The 19,584-nt window shown below is 45.1% G+C and overlaps 1 protein-coding gene and 1 pseudogene across 1 annotated transcript in view; one reads left to right on the top strand and one right to left on the bottom strand.

The window, feature by feature from the left end:
- Positions 1-19,584, bottom strand: part of ABI3BP (ABI family member 3 binding protein) — a 316,616-nt gene that overhangs the window by 183,214 nt on the left and 113,818 nt on the right. The window lies entirely within an intron of this gene.
- On the top strand, positions 13,308-14,930 carry LOC141991212 (uncharacterized; annotated as a pseudogene).

The raw sequence follows: 19,584 nt of genomic DNA, 5'->3' as shown, positions 1-19,584 counted from the left end.
ACAAGTACTCCTTTTCATTTCAAAAGAGTGCATGCAATACATCCAAGTGGTCTGAAATATGTTCCTTTTATCCAGAGACTTACTTTTGCTTCTACCAATACAAGCTCTGCGACTGTTTTGGGGAGCTGGAGTAGGCCCTACATTCTGAAACATGCATACAAACCATTTTGATTCAGCCAGAAAGGCATTGTCTTTCCAATGCGCCAATAGTCAATGACTTCACTGCCATGAGCCCAATTAGAGGGACAAGGTGGATCAGGCAATTCATTGCACCAACTTCTGTTGGTGAAAGAAACAAGCTTGTGAACTTACACAGACCTCTTCTTCGGGTCTGGGCCACAAAATAGTGTAATATTAAACAAAAGGAGGTCATTTCAGTGCGATTAAATTTCTGTTCAAAGAAACGTAGTCACATTTTGAAAATATACCACTGAATTATAACACATTTGTGTCTGATTTCTCTTAAACCAGCTGTTGCTACTTGCAATACCTACAATTTATATAACAAAGATTAGAGAAATTATTTTACTCTACTTTTATCTGACAAGCGTTTACATATAGTCTCCCCTGCATACATATGTTTCCCCTGTATAGTTGTTCTGTTACAGTAGTCAGTTTTCTCTGACAGAGTTAGAGCCACATGGTCTATACATAAGAGACAAAAACTATCAAAGCAGTTCCCAGTGTAACTCCTTATTTTCACATGGCCATTCTAAAACATTCACCTTTTTGGCTAAAATTTTTAGCAAAATGACTTCAATTGTTTATAGTATGAGAGAACTGCAAAAAGCACATTTTCCCCTGCTTAAAAAATGCTCAACATATTTTCTCCCAAAGCAACAACATAAAAGTCGCTGAACATTGAAACTTCAAACTCAGTGTGTTAATAGTCTCCACTGAGGAACTCTGCTGAGTATGAAAATACAACAGTGGACTGAGTATCTTCAGTAGAAAATTAAGTTGTTAGCTGTGCACTTAAAAACACTGTTAGATATTTACAGCTGGACACTTTCAGCTAGCTATTTGGATTTAAAGAGTTTTATAAGCCCTGCTGGTAATGCTGGCAGAACCATTATGCTCCATGAGGCAACAAAATGCTCTGGATCTTTTTTCATTCCTCTCCTCCCCCCTCCCCCACCTCCTCCTCCTTTAAATATCTACAGGAGGAAATTAAATGAGAGGAAAAAAATCTCTTGCAGATGCAATATTAAGACAGTTAATAGCACAAACAAAAATTTAAGAAACGCAAATTTGTCACAGCGTGTTTTACTCAGCCTTGGTGCATATAATACTTTCTATTTCTATTTTTCTGATCAAAGATCAAACTGTGTCTGTTGGGGACAGGTCTGTGTTGGGCACGGTGTGATCTTTGATCAGAAAAATAGAAATAGAAAGTATTATATGATCACACACTGGGGGATGTTCAGGAAGGGTTGCACCACAGTAGAGACTCTTTCACAGACCTCCAGGGAGAACAAATATATTGCTCACACAATATGCTCCCCCTCCTTGAACAGCCAGCTCCACCACAGCCCATCCACACCCTTAAATCTTGACGATGGCTTGTGTCCCCAGGGGCACTAGACAGGAGCTGGCCTTGCACTGTCCAGTGTACAAAGACTAGTTGTGCTTAGCACTTCGCCTGGGGAGCATAAAAGGAAGGCAGAGGGAGGCACCTTTGACCTCCCCTTCTACTCCACGAAGTGACCTCTTGTATACCATAAAAAACAGGGGATGTGACGTGTGGCTGAGTTAACACTACTCGTGGAACCCTAACATTAGCACTTCCCGACTTTGGGTAATGTTTAACTGTGTGACCATAAAACTGCGTTAGCATTTTTTTCATTTAAGACATTAAATTAATACTATTGTCTATGTACATCCCTACAGTTTCAAGGCAGTGACCAAAATTTTTCAATCACTTCAGGTAGATCACAGCCTTAGAGATTGACCCTGCAAAGAGCTGAGTGCCACCTAAATGCATCTTCTATCGCTTCTCTGGGCATTGAGGACACTGGTAGCCTTGCAAGAGGCATTCAGCTCCCTGATGGAGCAAGTCCTTAATCTGGTAAATTGTGAAAAAGGTTGGAGGAATATGCAGTAATATGAAAACAGTACTAAGAACTGGCACAGATAATGTTCCTGTCAATATGGATACAGAGTGTACAAATATGTATTCATTTGGCTTGTGATTAACATCATGTATCTGCAGAACATGAATGCAAATTTCACTGGAATAAATAAAACAATGCCAATAAAGTCAACGATGTCCCTGGGAATAAAGCACCTATTCATTCAATACTCCAGCATGCCAGCTACTCACAGGGCCAAATTCATCCAATGTCTAATTCCACTGAAGTTGACAGAGTTACACAATGGATGAACTTGGCCAATGAACTCATGCTTTACCATATGTTTTCCATCTCCAAAGTCAGTGTCCAGTAGCCGGTTCCAAAGCAACTAGCCTATATTATGCAACATTTGTATAACAGCTTAATGTCCATTCGGACATCTGTCAGATGGTAAAATTTGAGACTGAGAACACTGACTCTGTTTCAGATCATTCACAGGTAGAAATTAAAACCCCTTATGTGGACACTAATGCACATCTCTTTCTAAGAAATCACATTTACCACACACGTAACCAACCAGCACAGAGGTTAACCACTCCACAGAAACCTTAACACTTCACTGATGATTAGATTTGTGTGTTTCAAAATCTGATATTAGCTAGAATGTGCCACAGTGAAACATCTCAAAAACATATTTTGTAAAGTAAGTCACCCTACACCTGAAATAAAAGCTGATGCCGGTGCGTCACTTGAACAATATTTACTTTGATACTTCTTAAAATGGTATCAATGAGTTATTTATTGGATAACTTTGTGAACAGAGTTGGCAGAAAAAAGTGAACCCCTTTCTGCAAAAAAACTGGTATTTCTGGGGGAAAAATCACCTCAAACCGGTCAAAATGTCAGAAACACAAAGTTTTTCATGGAAGGGGTTCAAAAGAAAAATTCTATTTCAGATGAACTACAATGAACTTTTTCAGCTCGCTGGGAAGAGACTTACAGCTTGGCTGCTGGAGAGGCCAAGAGTGTGGGCACTCAACCTCCCTGTCTCCCCACTTCCCTCCCACCTGCAAGCTCTGGGTCCTGACAGGCAGAGAATCTGGGTATTCAGCCTCACCATCAACATCTCTCCAGCTCCAGGAGTCATATAGGTAGAGAGCTATGACCCTGGGGCTTTTTGCCTCACCATCTCCCAGAGCTGGAGGGAGGAAGGGAAGCAGCTCTCCGGGAAAGCTTCTATCAATTTCACTGGGAGAAAGTGAAATTGAGAAAACCCTTCCAGGTGGATATAGCCATGGAGCCATTGTTTGGATTTTTCTTGACAGAATATTGAATTTTTTTCAGTAAAATTTAGGTTTTCTCGTGGGAAATTTCAGTTTAGCAAAAAGGGCATTTTTAGTTGGAAAATCATTCCAATGAAGAGTTTTCCAAAAGCTCTACTTCTAAATGCTTTTTTCTAAAAGAGATTATTGGCTTTACTAGCGCTGCACCTGGGAAATGTCTGTGAATCACCCTTATATCTATCGCAATTGTTCTATATGAATCTGACATCTTAACACTTTGTTTTAACATTTTATAGCTGTGAGATCGTAAACCTTGTAAGTTATCTCACAGGACAGCAATTTTAGTTTATTTACTGGAGACTACTACACTATATACAGTTGAATTTGATCTCTGCTTGAAACTATAGAAACATATACTGTATATTAAATCTTCTTCTTCGGCTATCCCTCAATGCAAGGATGATATCTGCCAAAGGGGGTTCATTGGTGGGTTTTTAAGTGACTGAGGAGCCCAATTCGTGCCCTGCAGATTTTCCCACAGAAGTAACAGGTGTAATCTTGGAGGAGACATAGTTGTTGGCTGGACTGTTGTGCCCTTTCTTTCCTCCTTTGTCGCTTCTCTGTCTCATGAGCACGTCTGTTCTCCTCAAAGTGAGCTGTGGCTTGGTGTATGGGGTGACGCCACTGTGTTCTGTTCCGTGCCGAGTGCTCCCAGTTTGTTGGGTTGATGCCTCCGAGTATGTCTTTGAAGCAATTCCGCTGCCCTCCATGACTTAACTGAGAGAAGAGTACTTGTTTCGGGAGGCGAGTGTCAGGCATATGTACACAGTGGCCAATCCAGCGGAGTTCGTGTTTCATGACCTGCGCTGCTATACTGCTGATGTTGGCTGAAGAGAGAACGCTGTTAGTGCATCAGCCTCCCAGCTGATCCTGAGAATCCTTCTGAGGCAGCGCTGTTGGAACCACTCCAGCCACTTGAAATGTCATCTGTAGGTTATCCAGGTCTCACACCCATAAGAGAAAGGTGGAGATGACAACTGCCTTGTAAACCACTATCTTGGTGCTTGTTTGCAGATCCCTATCATTGAAGACTCATTTGAGTAGTCTTCCAAAGGATGTACTGACACAACGGATCCTGTATTCAATTTCTGTGTCAATTCTGGCTGTTTGGGATCTGCCAAGGTATGGAAAATGGTCCACATTTTCCAGGGGTTCTCCGTTGATGGTGATTTGTGGAGTACAAAGAGTAGTTTGAGGGCTGGTAGAGTACCTTGGTTTTCCCAATGTTGAGAGAGAGACCCAGGCTGTGATAGGCGTCGGCAAAAAGATTTAGGATACTTTGCAGGTGGGCCTCTGTGTGTGTGTGTGCGTGTGTTGTGTGTGTGTGTAAGAATGACACAGTCATCTGCATTCTCGTAATCTTAGATTTTTTTTTTTTGGAGATGTTAGAGATTGAGGTGTATCATTCATACGATACTCAACCCCAATTCCATCAGGGAGGGATTCATGGATGAGAATCAGGATCACGGCAAGGTAAATGGGGAAGAGTGGAGTTCCTCGGCAAGGGAGAGAAAGTGGTTTAGTAGGATCCAGGGAAAGATCCTACTAGGAGGGAAATACTTCTATAGTTCTCGCACAAAGGTTTGTCCCCTTTCTTGAATATTGTGACAATGTTGGCAGTCTTAAAGTTGGGTGGAATTTCTTCATAGGTCCAGATTTTGTCGAGGAGTTGGTAAAATTTGTGCTTGATAATTGTTCCACCAGCTTTAAAAACCTCAGCTGAGATGCTGTCTGGACCTGGTGCCTTGTGATTTTTTTGTCTGGGTGATGGCACAATGGACTTCCTCAGAAGATGGGGGATCAGCAAGGTGTTCAGTTGCTTAGCATTGTGGAATAGACTGGATGGTGTCTTCAGAGACCATGGATTTGCAGTTTACTAGGTTCTCAAAGTGCTCCTTCCAGCGTTGTTTAATGGCTACGTTCTCCTTGAGGAGGGTGGATCCATCCTGGGAATGTAAGGGGGTTGGGCCTTTGGAGTTTGGCCAATATACAGCTTTTGTTGCTTGAAAGAAGCTTCTCATGTCATCCTGCTCTACGAAACCCGGAATCTCAGAGGCCTTCTCTTGCCTCCACTTATTTTTGATGTCACGTAGACTCCTTTGGACTTCGGCTTTGAGCAGGTGACAAGCCTCATGTTTTCATTGGTTGGAGGAATCGTTTTGCCAGTTACAGAATGCAGTTCTTTTCTGTTGAATTAATGCTAGGATTTCCTAATTGTTTTCGTCAAACCAGTAATGGTGCTGATGAGTGGAATACCCTATAGTTTCAGCACATGCCCTGTGAATGGCATTTTTAAGTCGATCCCAGTGCTCTCAAATGTCAATGATGTTATTGACAAGTTTGGGATGTTAGAGAGTTTCTCAGACAGGCTTTGCTGGAATGTCTCGCAGCTGGCTTGGTCTTGAAGTGCTTTGACATACTGCTTTTGATTAATCTTTGGGTGTTTGCAGTGTGGTGGAGTGAGCAGCAGGTACATGACTGATCTTACTAATGGACAGACTGTTCAACAGTGATCTGTACCTCTCATGACTCATGTTATATGGACATCGACATAATCTTGGGCTATGACTATAACATAGTCAAGGAGAAAAGGAGTACTTGTGGCACCTTAGAGACTAACCAATTTATTTGAGCATAAGCTTTCGAGAGCTACAGCTCACTTCATCGGATGCATAAAGTGGAAAATACAGTGAGGAGATTTATATACACACAGACCATGAAAAAATGGGTGTTTATCATACACATTGTAAGGACAGTGATCACTTAAGAGGAGCTATTACCAGCAAGAGAGTGGGGTGGGGGGAGAGAAAATCTTTTAAAGTGATAATCAAGGTGGGCCATTTCCAGGAGTTAACAAGAATGTCTGAGGAACGGGGGGGCGGGAATAAACCAGGGGAAATAGTTTTACTTTGTATAATGACTCAACCACTCCCAGTCTCTATTCAAGCCTAAGTTAATTGTATCCAATTTGCAAATTAATTCCAATTCAGCAGTCTCTCATTGGAGTCTGTTTTTGAAGTTTTTTTGGTTGAAGAATAGTCACTTTTAGGTCAGAAATTGAGTGACCAGAGAGATTGAAGTGTTCTCCGACTGGTTTATGAATGTTATAATTCTTGACATCTGATTTGTGTCCATTCATTCTTTTACGTAGAGACTGTCCAGTTTGACCAATGTACACGGCAGATAGTCAAGGAGGTGCCAGTGTTTGGACAGAGGATGTTTCCAAATGGTCTTAAATTTGTTACTCTACCTAAAGATGGTATTTGTGATAAGCAGGTTATGCTCCACACATTTGCTGAGAAGGAGAATACCACTGGCATTTACATTTCCCACCCCTTCTTTGCCTATTGTGCCACTCCAGAGTTGGGAATCCCGGTTGACTCTGGCATTGAAATCTCCCAAGGAGGATGAGTTTGTCTGCCTTAGGTGTGGCTATGAGGACTGCATTCAAAGCTCTGTAAAACTGCTCCTTGTTGTCTTCCTCATCATCAAGTGTTGAGGCATATGCACTGATGACTGTGGCATATTGGTTGTTGTTGAGCTTGAGCCGAAGAGTCATGAGATGCTTATTGATCCCCACGGGAAGCTCCAAAAGCTGACTAGCGATCTTATTTTTGATGGCAAAGCCAATCCCATGAATGTGTCTCTCTTTAGGTGGCTTTCCTTTCCAAAAGAGGGCATAGCCACCTCCATACCAGCCCAGGGCACCCACGCTTTCCCCATTCCCTCCCCATGATCCATCCCACACTACCTGTGGGGAGTGGGTGGGCTCTGTCCTCCTCCCGCTGCGCTGGAGACTTCTGAACGCAGGGCTCTCCAGAACTGCAGTGGCAAAAGACCCCATACCAGCAGCTCCTCTGGCATGGCTGTACTGCCTCCAACCCCACTCCCCAACCACCCCTGTCCTCCAGCAGGGCTGCTGTACAGACCCCAGACAGGAGACACAGGCACATCGCTGCATGGAAGGACTCGGGCCGGCAACCCCACATTCTGCTCCTCCTGTGTCTTTCCAGTATGGAGTACTGGCTATAAATATCTTACTGGTATGGTGTACTGTACCTCCCTACTTGCACCACTGTATATTAGAAAAGTACAACATTCACCCACTGCCAGGCATGCCAGCTGCCATTACCACACCAAAACAACAACAACAGAACCTTTCAGAGGAAAAAAGCAACCAAAAAGGTGCATGAACAAGTGCATACAAGTCAGCCATGTGCAAGACAGAAATTCCCTACCATGGTATGTTCCCTGTTTTCCTTTCCCAGTTTGCTGCACAATTGGCAAGGGGGGAGGGTAGTGGAGACATCCACAGAGGAGGGAGGAAATACAGAGGATTGCATGGAGTTAAGTTGCCCTGGTTAGCCACTCATGCAACCTGACTACATGGGCCACAGAGCCATGGAGCTTTCTAAGCTGTTTCTGGACTGAATCCCAGGGTCCCGCACAGGGCACACAGACCGTGGTATAGGCAATTCCGCAGGGGCTGGTACTCTTGTGACCATTAGTGATATCAGCTGCTCAAACAATTCTCTCTGTTGAGCTCTGTCCTCCTCCTTTAGCTGCCATTCCTGTTCCAGGAAATGCAAAGCAAGTGCCTGCTCCCATGCTGAAACCCTGTCCTCAAGCTGTGCAGCCAGCTTCTGCCTTTCCTCCTGCCTCTAGCCTAGGTGACCAGATGTCCCGATTTTATAGGAACAGTCCCGATTTTGGGGGCTTTTTCTTATACAGGTACCTATTACCCCCAAACCCTGTCCCGATTTTTTACACTTGTTGTCCAGTCACCCTACTCTAGCCACAAGTCTGTCTTTGGTGCTGGACCTGCTTGTTGACTTTGTCCAGAACTTCAACCATAAGTTCACAGAAACACCTCCTCTTGTATTACTATAGAAATTCTCCAGTCTCCACTTTTTAGTTTATTCAGAGTAAAAATCAGAGAAATAGTCACTCAACCTTGATATGGACCCTGAGAACGCTCAGTTGAAAACCCAGGATTTCTAAAATGGTGCCCTGGCAAAGAGCCAAGTATATATCTGTGTGCGGATCAGCAGAATCACAGCTCTGAGGTAAAGGACAACAGTGAGCATGTGCAAGAGTGGAGGCTAGTGAGCATGTGCAATAAGGGGTGACAGAGAGGTCAGTTAACTGCACAGCTAGCTGGTCACTGCCCACTCATACCAGTCAGAACTGGTTTAGAAGGTCAGAGCTGTTAATCAGAACTCTGAAGTAATGGTTGCTTCGGGGCATTTGTGAGTGAGGTAATTGCTTCTAAGAATAGAATTAGGTATATTAGGAAAGAGCCACAATGTAGCATAAAAGGCCACTGCCGGCAGACAGTTTCAGAGTTGAAGTTTGAGTCGGGGGGGGGGGGGGGATTCAATCAGGAGCAGACGGAAGAGCGGGAAACCAGTGAGGAAAGCTAAAGGAAAGAAGTCAGAAAAGTTGTTGCCGAGAGAGAGAGAGAAGAAAACCAGAGCAGAACAAAGCTGGCTGACCAGGAGCTGAACAGCAACAGAGATTAAAGAAAAATACCAAAGAATTTATAAAGCAGCAACAGTGATTTTAAACGGATACCAATTAATTTATAAAGTAAGTTTGCCAATTTTTAGTGTAGTATAGTTTAGCATACATATTTAATATGTGTATGCTTTAAGTGTGCATCTGTTTTAATTGTAACTTATGTAAAACTTAAACGCAAATTTAAGATCTGCTGTCAATTATTTGTTACAAACTGGCCACTTGTAACCAATCGCTTTGCTTAGAATCATATGCCATTGTAGTTTGAATGCTCTTTAGCTAGCAATAAAGGATTTGTGTCCGGAATTGTGCGTTTTGTTTAGGGTTTTAAAATACGCTGTATTAGGGATTAATAGTTACAGTAATAAAAAGATTTTGTTTTGGAAAAGAATACTGCCAGTGTCAATTACTTTATTCGTTTATTGGAAGGTTATATCCGTGTTCTTTAATGTTTCCTTAACAACTCCGGAAACGTATACCTCCGCAAGAATAGACTTGGGGGGAGAATAGGCAGGCTATTATAGCAACATTACAAAATCCTTTTTTCAGGGTAACACTCAGAATGGTCCATGAAAGTATGTTGGGCCAGGCTTGTACTGCAGCGTGGGTGGGCTGTGGAGGTACTGGGTTTGGACTAGGACAAGACACAGAGGGTTATTGTCTCACATACCTCAGTGTATAAGCACAGGAAAAATCCTCATGGAATTTCAAGGACATAAAATGTTACTTTTCCAAATTAAACTTCACTAAGTTGTGAGACGGATACTTCAGACCACAGAAGCTCTCTGGACACAGCCTGGATAATCACAATAAAAAAAATGCAGAGTCCACATTTCGGAGGACATAACTGTTCTTGTAGTGCCCAACTGGCAAAGGGAGATGTTATCCAAACTGCCAGTGGGAAATCTGCAGTGTATGCAACCAAAATAATCAAATATACAACGACTGAACAGCACATCTATGAGTGGCATGGGCTGGGCAGCTCTCAAGATGGCTATGGAAAATATGCCCTTCACCGAAATTTGAGTACCTATCTGGAGTTCCTGCTTCTGGAAAAGTTTGCATCTATCAGCACCCAGGATTGGGTCAGAATTCATCGGAGAATCATCAGGATGCTGCATTAGCTTCCATACGGCTTAGCCAGTTATGACTGCATGCCAACACATAGAGTTCCATAGGCATCCCCCTTACATCCCCTCCCCTAACCCTGGCACATTTCTGGATATTTTCAAACCCAGTCAAATCTGGCACAAATTATTTTGTCACCTATGGACTGCATAGGCTACCTTTACCTGAAATGGACCACATTTCCACCTCTCCCCACACTCATCCAGTTCAGTTTTCAGGCGGCTCATTACACCGCTGAGTAGTTACGGATCAGCATACTTACAGGTATGGCAGTGTAACGTTATTATTTTTAAGAAGCAGGAATACCCAACAGGTATTTCCAGGAAAAAATCACTTTCAAGGAATTTTTACTGCTTGCACTTCCCGGTTGCCATTTTAAATTCCCTGTGGTGGAAGGTGGGGAGGGAGTAGGGAGCCACACCGCTGGGACACAATCCACCATTAGCAGATCCATGTTGCTAGCTGGGGCTTCTAATAACTTTTGCATTGGTTCATACAGTGGAAATTCCTCCCATTCCTATATTAACAAACATCATAATGGGAGCCACAAACTTACCAGGCTCTAAGGCAGCTTCTGTCCTGTCTGTGTCTGCTGCAGGCACTGCAGCAGGCTGTTCCTTGGGGGTGGGGGGCATCAAAGAGCTCCTCTGAATATGGGTGCAGAATGTGCTTTTGCTGCTCCTGTGGCAGAGCCTCCTGTGCGACTGGTTTCAGCAATAGTCACTTCGCTGGCTCTGTCTGCACCTGTCGCTGGCTCCCATCAGTCCCCAACCTGTATTCTGGGGCCAGCAGGGCACCATTCCAGCTGACAGGGTCATCATGCACTACCGCTGGCTCTGGGCTGGGAGCAGAGCCCAGCACCTAGTCCAATTCCTCATAAAACGGACATGATGTCAGCAAGTTGCCTGAGGTGCAGTTCTGTCCCTTATTTTCCTGTATTCAGTCTTGAGACACTTAATCTACTCCCTGCACTGGTCACCAGTCCAGTATATTTGCAATGCTGCCAGCTTCTATGCCATTTCCTGATATGGGCGGCTATTCCTGGTACTCTTACCAAAATCCACTATTTTGCTGACCTCACTCCAGAAATTTACCAAAATCTGGTTGTGCTCCCGTGACCATGAAGCAGAGCGCTTTGTAAAAGGCTGCTTCTGGTCAGTGTCAATTGAAAACACAAACGGCTCTCTGATAGCATGTTTGCACCTTGCAATCAGAAGGTAATGGAAGGATTAAATGCTGACTCACCAAATTGCTGCACTACACCAATGGGAGTTGCTTCTGTTTCCCCTGCAGTCGATTGGAGATTCTTGGGATAGAGAAGACAAAGAAAGTTGGCCCATATGATGGAGAGATACTTTTACAGGACTCCCAGGATCTAAGTTTGGGGGAGTGAGGGGGGAAGCTGCATCTGCAAAGCAACCGGGTTTGAACCCTGGGTCCTGGCTTGACTTAGGCCTGGTCTACAGAATGCAATTATATCGAAATTAGCCGCGTTATATCGAATTAAAACTAAATCCGTCTACACAACCAAACCTATTTGGTCGACTTTAAGGTCTCTTAAAACCCGTTTCTGTACTCCACCTCAGCAAGGGGACAAGAGATCCACTTCCTGGACACTACAGTGCTAATAAACAAATGATCACATAAACACCACCCTATACCGGAAACCTACTGACCGCTATTCCTACCTACATGCCTCCAGCTTTCACCCTGACCACACCACACGATCCATCGTCTACAGCCAAGCTCTGCGATACAACCGCGTTTGCTCCAACCCCTCAGACAGAGACAAACACCTACAAGATCTCTATCAAGCATTCTTACAACTTACAATACCCACCTGCGGAAGTGAAGAAACAGATTGATAGAGCCAGAAGAGTTCCCAGAAGTCACCTACTACAGGACAGGCCTAACAAAGAAAATAACAGAACGCCACTAGCCGTCACCTTCAGCCCCCAACTAAAACCCCTCCAACGCATTATTAAGGATCTACAACCTATCCTGAAGGATGACCCAACTCTCTCACAAATCTTGGGAGATAGGCCAGTCCTTGCCTACAGACAGCCCCCCAACCTGAAGCAAATACTCACCAACAACCACATACCACACAACAGAACCACTAACCCAGGAACCTATCCTTGCAACAAAGCCCGTTGCCAACTGTGCCCACATATCTATTCAGGGGACACCATCACAGGGCCTAATAACATCAGCCACACTATCAGAGGCTCGTTCACCTGCACATCCACCAATGTGATATATGCCATCATGTGCCAGCAATGCCCCTCTGCCATGTACATTGGTCAAACTGGACAGTCTCTACGTAAAAGAAAAAATGGACACAAATCAGATGTCAAGAATTATAACATTCATAAACCAGTCGGAGAACACTTCAATCTCTCTGGTCACGTAATTACAGACATGAAGGTCGCTATCTTACAACAAAAAAACTTCAAATCCAGACTCCAGCGAGAAACTGCTGAATTGGAATTCATTTGCAAATTGGATACTATTAATTTAGGCTTAAATAGAGACTGGGAGTGGCTAAGTCATTATGCAAGGTAGCCTATTTCCCCTTGTTTTTTCCTACACCCCCCCCCCCAGACGTTCTGGTTAAACTTGGATTTATGCTGGAAATGGCCCACCTTGATTATCATACACATTGTAAGGAGAGTGGTCAGTTTGGATGAGCTATTACCAGCAAGAGAGTGAGTTTGTGTGTGTGCGCGGGGGGCAGAGGGTGAGAAAACCTGGATTTGTGCTGGAAATGGCCCAACTTGATTATCATACACATTGTACGGAGAGTGATCACTTTAGATAAGCTATTACCAGCAGGAGAGTGGGGTGGGAGGAGGTATTGTTTCATGGTCTCTGTGTATATAATGTCTTCTGCAGTTTCCACAGTATGCATCCGATGAAGTGAGCTGTAGCTCACGAAACCTTATGCTCAAATAAATTGGTTAGTCTCTAAGATGCCACAAGTACTCCTTTTCTTTTTGCGAATACAGACTAACACGGCTGTTACTCTGAAAGCTAAAATCGACATCGCTGTTCCGGATTTGAGGTACTGTGGACGCAATTCGACAGTATTGGCCTCTGGGAGCTATCCCAGAATGCTCCATTGTGCCCGCTCTGTACAACACTTTCAATTCAGATGCACTAGCCAGGTAGTCAGGAAAAGCCCTGAGAACTTTTGAATTTCATTTCCTGTTTGGCCAGCGTGGCGACCTGATTAGCACAGGTGACCATGCAGAGTCCACCAGCACAGGAGACCATGCAGTTCCAGAAGCGCAAATGAGCTCCAGCATGGACCGAGCGGGAGGTACTGGATCTCATCGCTGTTTGGGGAGAATAATCTGTTCAGGCAGAACTCCGTTCCAAAAAAAAGGAAAGCAAACTTCTTTGAGAAAATCTCCCGGGGCATGACAGACAGAGGCTACTCCAGGGACACGCAGCAATGCCGTGTGAAAATGAAGGAGCTCAGGCAACCTACCAAAAGACTAGAGAGGCAAATGGGCGCTCCGGGTCACAGCCCCATACACGCTGCTTCTACGATGAGCTGCATGCAATTCGGGGGGCGGGGGGGGTGACGCCACCACTACCCCACCACTGTCCATGGACACCTGCCAGGGGGGACTCTCACGGAGCGGGGAGGATGAATTTTTTGGGGGAGGAAGAGCGGGAGGAGGAGGACAGTGCACAGGCAGCAAGCGGTGAATCTGTTCTCCCCGGCAGCCAGGAACTGTTCATCACCCTGGAGCCAATACCCTCCACCCACTCCCAAGGCGGGCTCCGGGACCTTGATGCCAGAGAAGGCACTTCTGGTGAGTGTACTTATGTAAATACGATACAGGGTTTAAAAGAAAGTGTGTTTCCTGATTCATTTGCCCTGAAGACTTGGGATGCATTCAGGTCCAGTACAGCTACAGGAAAAGTCTGTTCGCGTTTGGCTTAAAGGGTCAGAGCCGTGCGGTGCGGGTGGGGGGAACCCGTCCACGCTGGCCTGTTGGCATTTGGCCTAAAGGGCGTGGGGTGGGGTACGTGTGTGTGTGTGTAGCGATCATCCCTGAGAGACCACAGGCCCTCCTTTTAAATGGCCAGCCCACCAGGCATTGCTTGGTATGGGAAAGGAGGGCGCCGCAGTTTGAAAGCATTGTAATGAATGCGGAAGAAGCAGAACCCCGTGTGCCCCTAGGGCTTACCATGGCTGCCTGCAAGCTGAATGCTGTTGCCCAGTCGCGTGTGATGCAGTCACACCAATCTGGCAGGCACTCAGTATAAAAGGCAAAATGTGACCTTGTACAGAAATAACATGTGCTGTGTACTTTGAATTGCTTGTTTCCCTGAGAAACAATCTCCCCTTTGTTCTCTAACATGTATCTTTTAAACTTATACCCTCCCCTTTTCTCCTCCTGCAGGTGCAAATGTTTCAACGCGCCCCCTATCAACTCTGTCCCAGAGGCTGGCCCAGATTAGAAGGCGGAAAAAACGCACTTGGGACAACATGTTTGCAGAGCTTATGCAGTCCTCCTGCACTGATAGGGCCCAGCTGAATCCGTGGAGGGAAACAATGGCAGAGTCCCGGAAAGCGTTCAATGACCGCGATGAGAGCAGGCAGGATGCCATGCTCAAGCTGATGGGGGAGCAAACTGACATGCTCTGCTGTCTGGTGGATCTTATGAGTGAAAGGCAGCAAGAGAACAGACAGCCGCTGCAGCCCCTGTATAACTGCCCTCCCTCCTCCCCAAGTTCCATAGCCTCCTCACCCAGACACCCAAGAACACAGGGTGGGGGGAGGCTCCAGGGACCCACCCACTTCACCCCAGAGGACTGCCTAAGCAGCAGAGGGCTGGCATATCCTAAATTTTGATTTGTAGTGTGGCCTTGTCCTTCTCTCCTTCCCCCCTGCCCCACCCCACCCGGGCTACCTTGTGATTTATGTCCCTGTGTTTTTAATCAACTAATAAAGAATGCATGGTTTTGAAATAATAGTAATTTTATTTCCTCTGCAAGCTGTGATCGAAGGGGAGGAGGGCGGTTGGCTTACAGGCAATTAGAGTCAAGAAAGGGGGTGGGTAACATCAAGGAGAAACAAACACAGCTGTCACACCGTAGCCTGGCCAGTCATGAAATTGGTTTTCAAAGCTTCTCTGATGCACAGTGTGCCCTGCTGTGCTCTTCTAATCGCCCCGTTGTCTGGCTGTGCAAAATTGGCCGGCAGGCGAGTTGCCTCAACCTCCCACTGCTGAATAATGCACGAGGTATTTACAATGGTCACAGCTGCAGCGGTAAGCTGAACGGGCTCCATGCTTGCTGTGTTATGGCACCTGCAAGGGTAATCCAGGAAAAAAAGGGGCGAAACGAAGGAGAGCAGAGTTGCAGTGGAAGCGGCGGTGTACAGTTGACAATGGCATACTGCATGAGTTGCAGGACAGCAGAGTTTTGCAGACCTACTGCACCGTCTGCTGCAGGAAAGCAGGAGAGCAGAGTGCCAGCGGAAGCGGTGGTGTACGGTTGACAATAGCAGAAAAAAGGCGCGAAACGATTGTCTGCCGTAGCTTGCACGGAGGGAGGGGCGACTGATGACATACACCCAGAAACACCCATGAAACTGTTTTTGCCCCATCATGCACTGGGAGCTTAACCCAGAATTTCAATGGGCGGCAGAGACTGTGGGAACTGTGGGATAGCTTCCCGCAGTGCACCGCTCTGAGAGTTGATGCTAGCCTCGGTACTGTGGACGCACTCCGCCAACTTCACGCACTTAGTGGGGACACACACGATCCACTGTATAAAATCTCTTCCGAAAAATCGACTTATATAAATTTGATATAATTTCATACTGTAGACGTACCCTAAGGCTCAGACCCTCCAACCCTACAGGGTCCTAGGACTCCAGGTCCGAGACAGAGTCTGAGCTTGGGTCTCCACTGCAGTGTAGACACATCCGTGGTGACTTGAGAAATGGATGTGTTACAAGTGAGCTTATTGCACCATAGAATGGAAGCAGCGAGACATCTTACACTGAATAAAAATACAGGTAGTCCTTGACTTTACAACGTTCAACTTACGACGAATAGTACTAATGATGTTATTGAATTGACACCCTGATTCAACTTACGACATTGGTTTCAACTTTACGATGCTTAGTCCCGCAATGGAGTGGATTGTGGTTCCGAGTTGTGACATTTCAACTTACAACACAATTTTCAGGAACCAATTGTGTTGTAAGTCCGAGGGCTGCCTGTAGATGTAAATATGGTTTGACTCCAGTAAATGGTGAGGGGATAGAAATAATTGACTACCTCTAAGACCTAGGAAAGGACTGCTAGGAAGCATGAATTTTAATGTCTGGGTCTAGGAGGCTCCAAGAAAAATACTCTCAGTCACTGGGGGGGAAGTAAGTGTGGACTGAAGGGTGCAAGGAACCATGTGTCATGCTTTTCCTAGTTGCAGGGCCGACCCACAATATTTTGGCACCCGAGGCGGGGAGCTCAAATGACATCCCCATGCTCCTCGCTTGGGCCAAAACTTTGAAAGGTCTCAATTCTGCCTTCTTCCTGTTCTACTTCTCTCATGGTACTGCTCTGCTATCTACCCCAAAAAAGGATAACTAACAACTTAAAATGCCTCGTTCAAAAATTTTAAGTAACACTTAACTTTCAAACGCCTGAACAGCAAATGTAACTTTTCTTGTCTGCATAGTAAACACTGGCATTTTAATCTGTTTGAATAATCAAAGTGGTGCTTTCCATGCCTTCTTGGTTGCAAAGATTTGAACTGCTTCCTGAAGGTCCACAGTCTGGGCCAGCTCATGCTCTACTGAGATGGTTGCAAAGCCGACCAGCTTCTCCTGTGTCATTGTGGCGCATAAATGTGTTTTTATTAACTTCAGCTTGGAGAAGCTGCATTCTCCTCTGGCAACTGTTACAGGAAGTGTTAGAAGTATGCACATAACAACAAAAGCATTTGGAAAAAGGGTGGTCGTCTTATTTGTGCACTTATATTCCAGAACAGCCTTTGGAGTTGATCCTGCTGAAACGTACATTCTTGAAAGGGCTTTCAGTTCATCACCTAAATCACTCGCATCAATATCGCACATGTCATCATGTGTCAACACTGTCTCTAGTGCCCTGCATTGCTGGTGTAGGCCTTCTTCAGGTATAGTGAGGAGTTTTGGAATATCCTACAACATCCCAAATATACTGCTGTGTTCCTTGAGCTGCATGAAACTTTCTTCAACTGACTGTATTGCACAATCTAGCATCTGGTTAAAGAATTCAACTTTGAATTGTTGTTTGGGGTCTCTTATGGGATTATCCCGTGCCTCATAATCAAAATGTCTTCTTCTTCAGTGACTCTTGTATTCTTGAATGGGTGGGAAAATAGGTGTTTGATAGGCTTTATCACCTCCACTCGACTTTCCCATTGTATGGCACTCAGTGGTTTCAGTGTCAGAGAGGATGTTCCCAGATGTTGCTTCAAAATTTGCCATCGATGAGTTGATGCAGAGAAAAATACATAGATGCTTTGAATTACATTAAAAAATTCAGTAGCCTCACTAGAAGCTGATGCTGCATCACTGACCACCAAGTTCAATGAATGAGAACTGCATGGGACAAAAAAAGCTCAAGGGTTTAACTCTTGGATCCGTGTCTGCACTCCTCTGTTCTTTCCTCTCATGTTGGCACCATTATCGTAGCCCTGACCTCTCTCATCAGCTATTGCAATTCCTGTATCTTTCAGCTTTTTAAGAAGCACATTTGTCATACCAGCTCCTGTAGTATCATCAAATGTCAATAAATTCTAGAAAATGCTCTCTGACAGTCACCATTGCAGGGACATTTTCACTAGGTTCTATTGTTGTTACAAAATGTACCGTTAAAGTCATTTGTTCCATATGGCTGATGTCAGGTGTGCAGTCCAGAATAACAGAGTAATATCTTGTTGACTTCAGATCTGCCACAATCTTCTGTTTGACTTTTTTTTGCCAGTAACTGTATGATCTCATTTTGAATTGTTTTTCCAAGGTAGTGGTGTGTGTACATTTCTTGGGTGGTGACTCTTCTTAGATGCTCCTGGAGTACAGCATCAAACTCAGCCATCAGCTCCACAATTGTAAGGAAGTTTCCATTGTTTGGCACATACAGCTGATCTGAAGTGCCACACAGTGCTAGGTTTTGGGTAGCAAGCAATGAGTCTTTCAGAACATTTTGTCAGAAAAGAGACTCTGATGCAATCTTCTCTTGATTCTGATCATCTATGGTGGCCTTTAACCTTAGTCTCATCTCAAGCTCTTTCCACCTATGGAATGTTCTCTGGTGATTTGCTGCCTTCTCATGGCATGCCAGATTTCTAGCCAGATTCTTCCAGTCCTTTTTTCCTGTAGAACCCAATGTGGCTGGAACTTTAGACTGGAAGAGTTTGCAACAAAAACAGTTCGCAGCATTCTGGGTTTTTGAGTACATAAGCTATGGCCTCTCCACTTTGTCACCATTGGGGATTTCATGCCAGTAATGTGTTGGATGGAAACTTCTATTTTCATTATCTTTGGAGAAGATGAAGTTTTTCACTTGCTGTGGCCCATGCAGTACAAGGAAGTCCCTCAGGCTACTGCTCAAGTGGGTTCACAGTCCTGGACCATCAAGACTTAAGGAACTAAACTCAGCAGCAGCTGTATCTTGCGCCTCCACCACACTCTTCTCCAATCTACACTTTTCTTCAGGAATGTGCATGGTTACATCCATTTGAGATGGAGATATGGATGCTGCAGTAGCTGCCAGGTCACCTGCACTCTGACTAACTGGAAGATCAGGCATCTCCTCACCACTCACATCCTCATTGGGGCCAGAAGGCTCACCGTGAACATGTGTGTCTTTGTATCTCAGGAGAGGTCCTTCCTGCGTAGATAGAAAAGCTTCCTTTGCTTTCTTTCTTTTTCTGAATGTTGCCGCAGAGGGGCGTTTTCTTCTTTCACTCATGACTGCTGTTCTGTGCCAGCTATAGTGGCTCTCAACACTCAATTGAAGGGGACAAATAAGCAGGCTCGTAGCAGGGCCTGAGTGAGGGAAGATATCAGTGTCTTAAGGGCCTAACTGGATCCTACTACTTCAGTTGACTGCCTGTTCCCCTCAGGTGGGTGCAGGGAAGCAGCAGGAAACAGGAAGCTCCCTGAGAAGCAGGTGTTAATCAGTCCAGGCTCATGGGGGTGCTAGAGAGGTACATAAGAGGCTCCTCCTCCTCCTCTCTCTCCCTGCAGCTCCTGCTGCTTTCTGTCATTCCCTCTCACCTTTTCTCCTGCCTGCCTGTTATGTCTCTTGTGCCCTCCTTCCTCCAGCACAGCACTCCACCATCTCTGTGCATCTAGAGCAGAGAGAATACACATGCACCAGCAGCAGACACAATTTTCTACACTCTGGGTCCTAGCAGCGGCCCCCCCCCCCACAGTCTGGCACCTGAGGCATGCCTCAGTTCACCTCATGATAAGGCCAGCCCTGCCTAGTTGCTTGTAACTACAGCATCTT

Source organism: Natator depressus, chromosome 1 (assembly GCF_965152275.1).
Source record: "Natator depressus isolate rNatDep1 chromosome 1, rNatDep2.hap1, whole genome shotgun sequence".
NCBI lineage: Eukaryota > Metazoa > Chordata > Testudines > Cheloniidae > Natator > Natator depressus.
The sequence above is the reverse complement of the archived record's forward strand: the minus strand, read 5'-3'. Positions and strand labels throughout refer to the sequence as shown.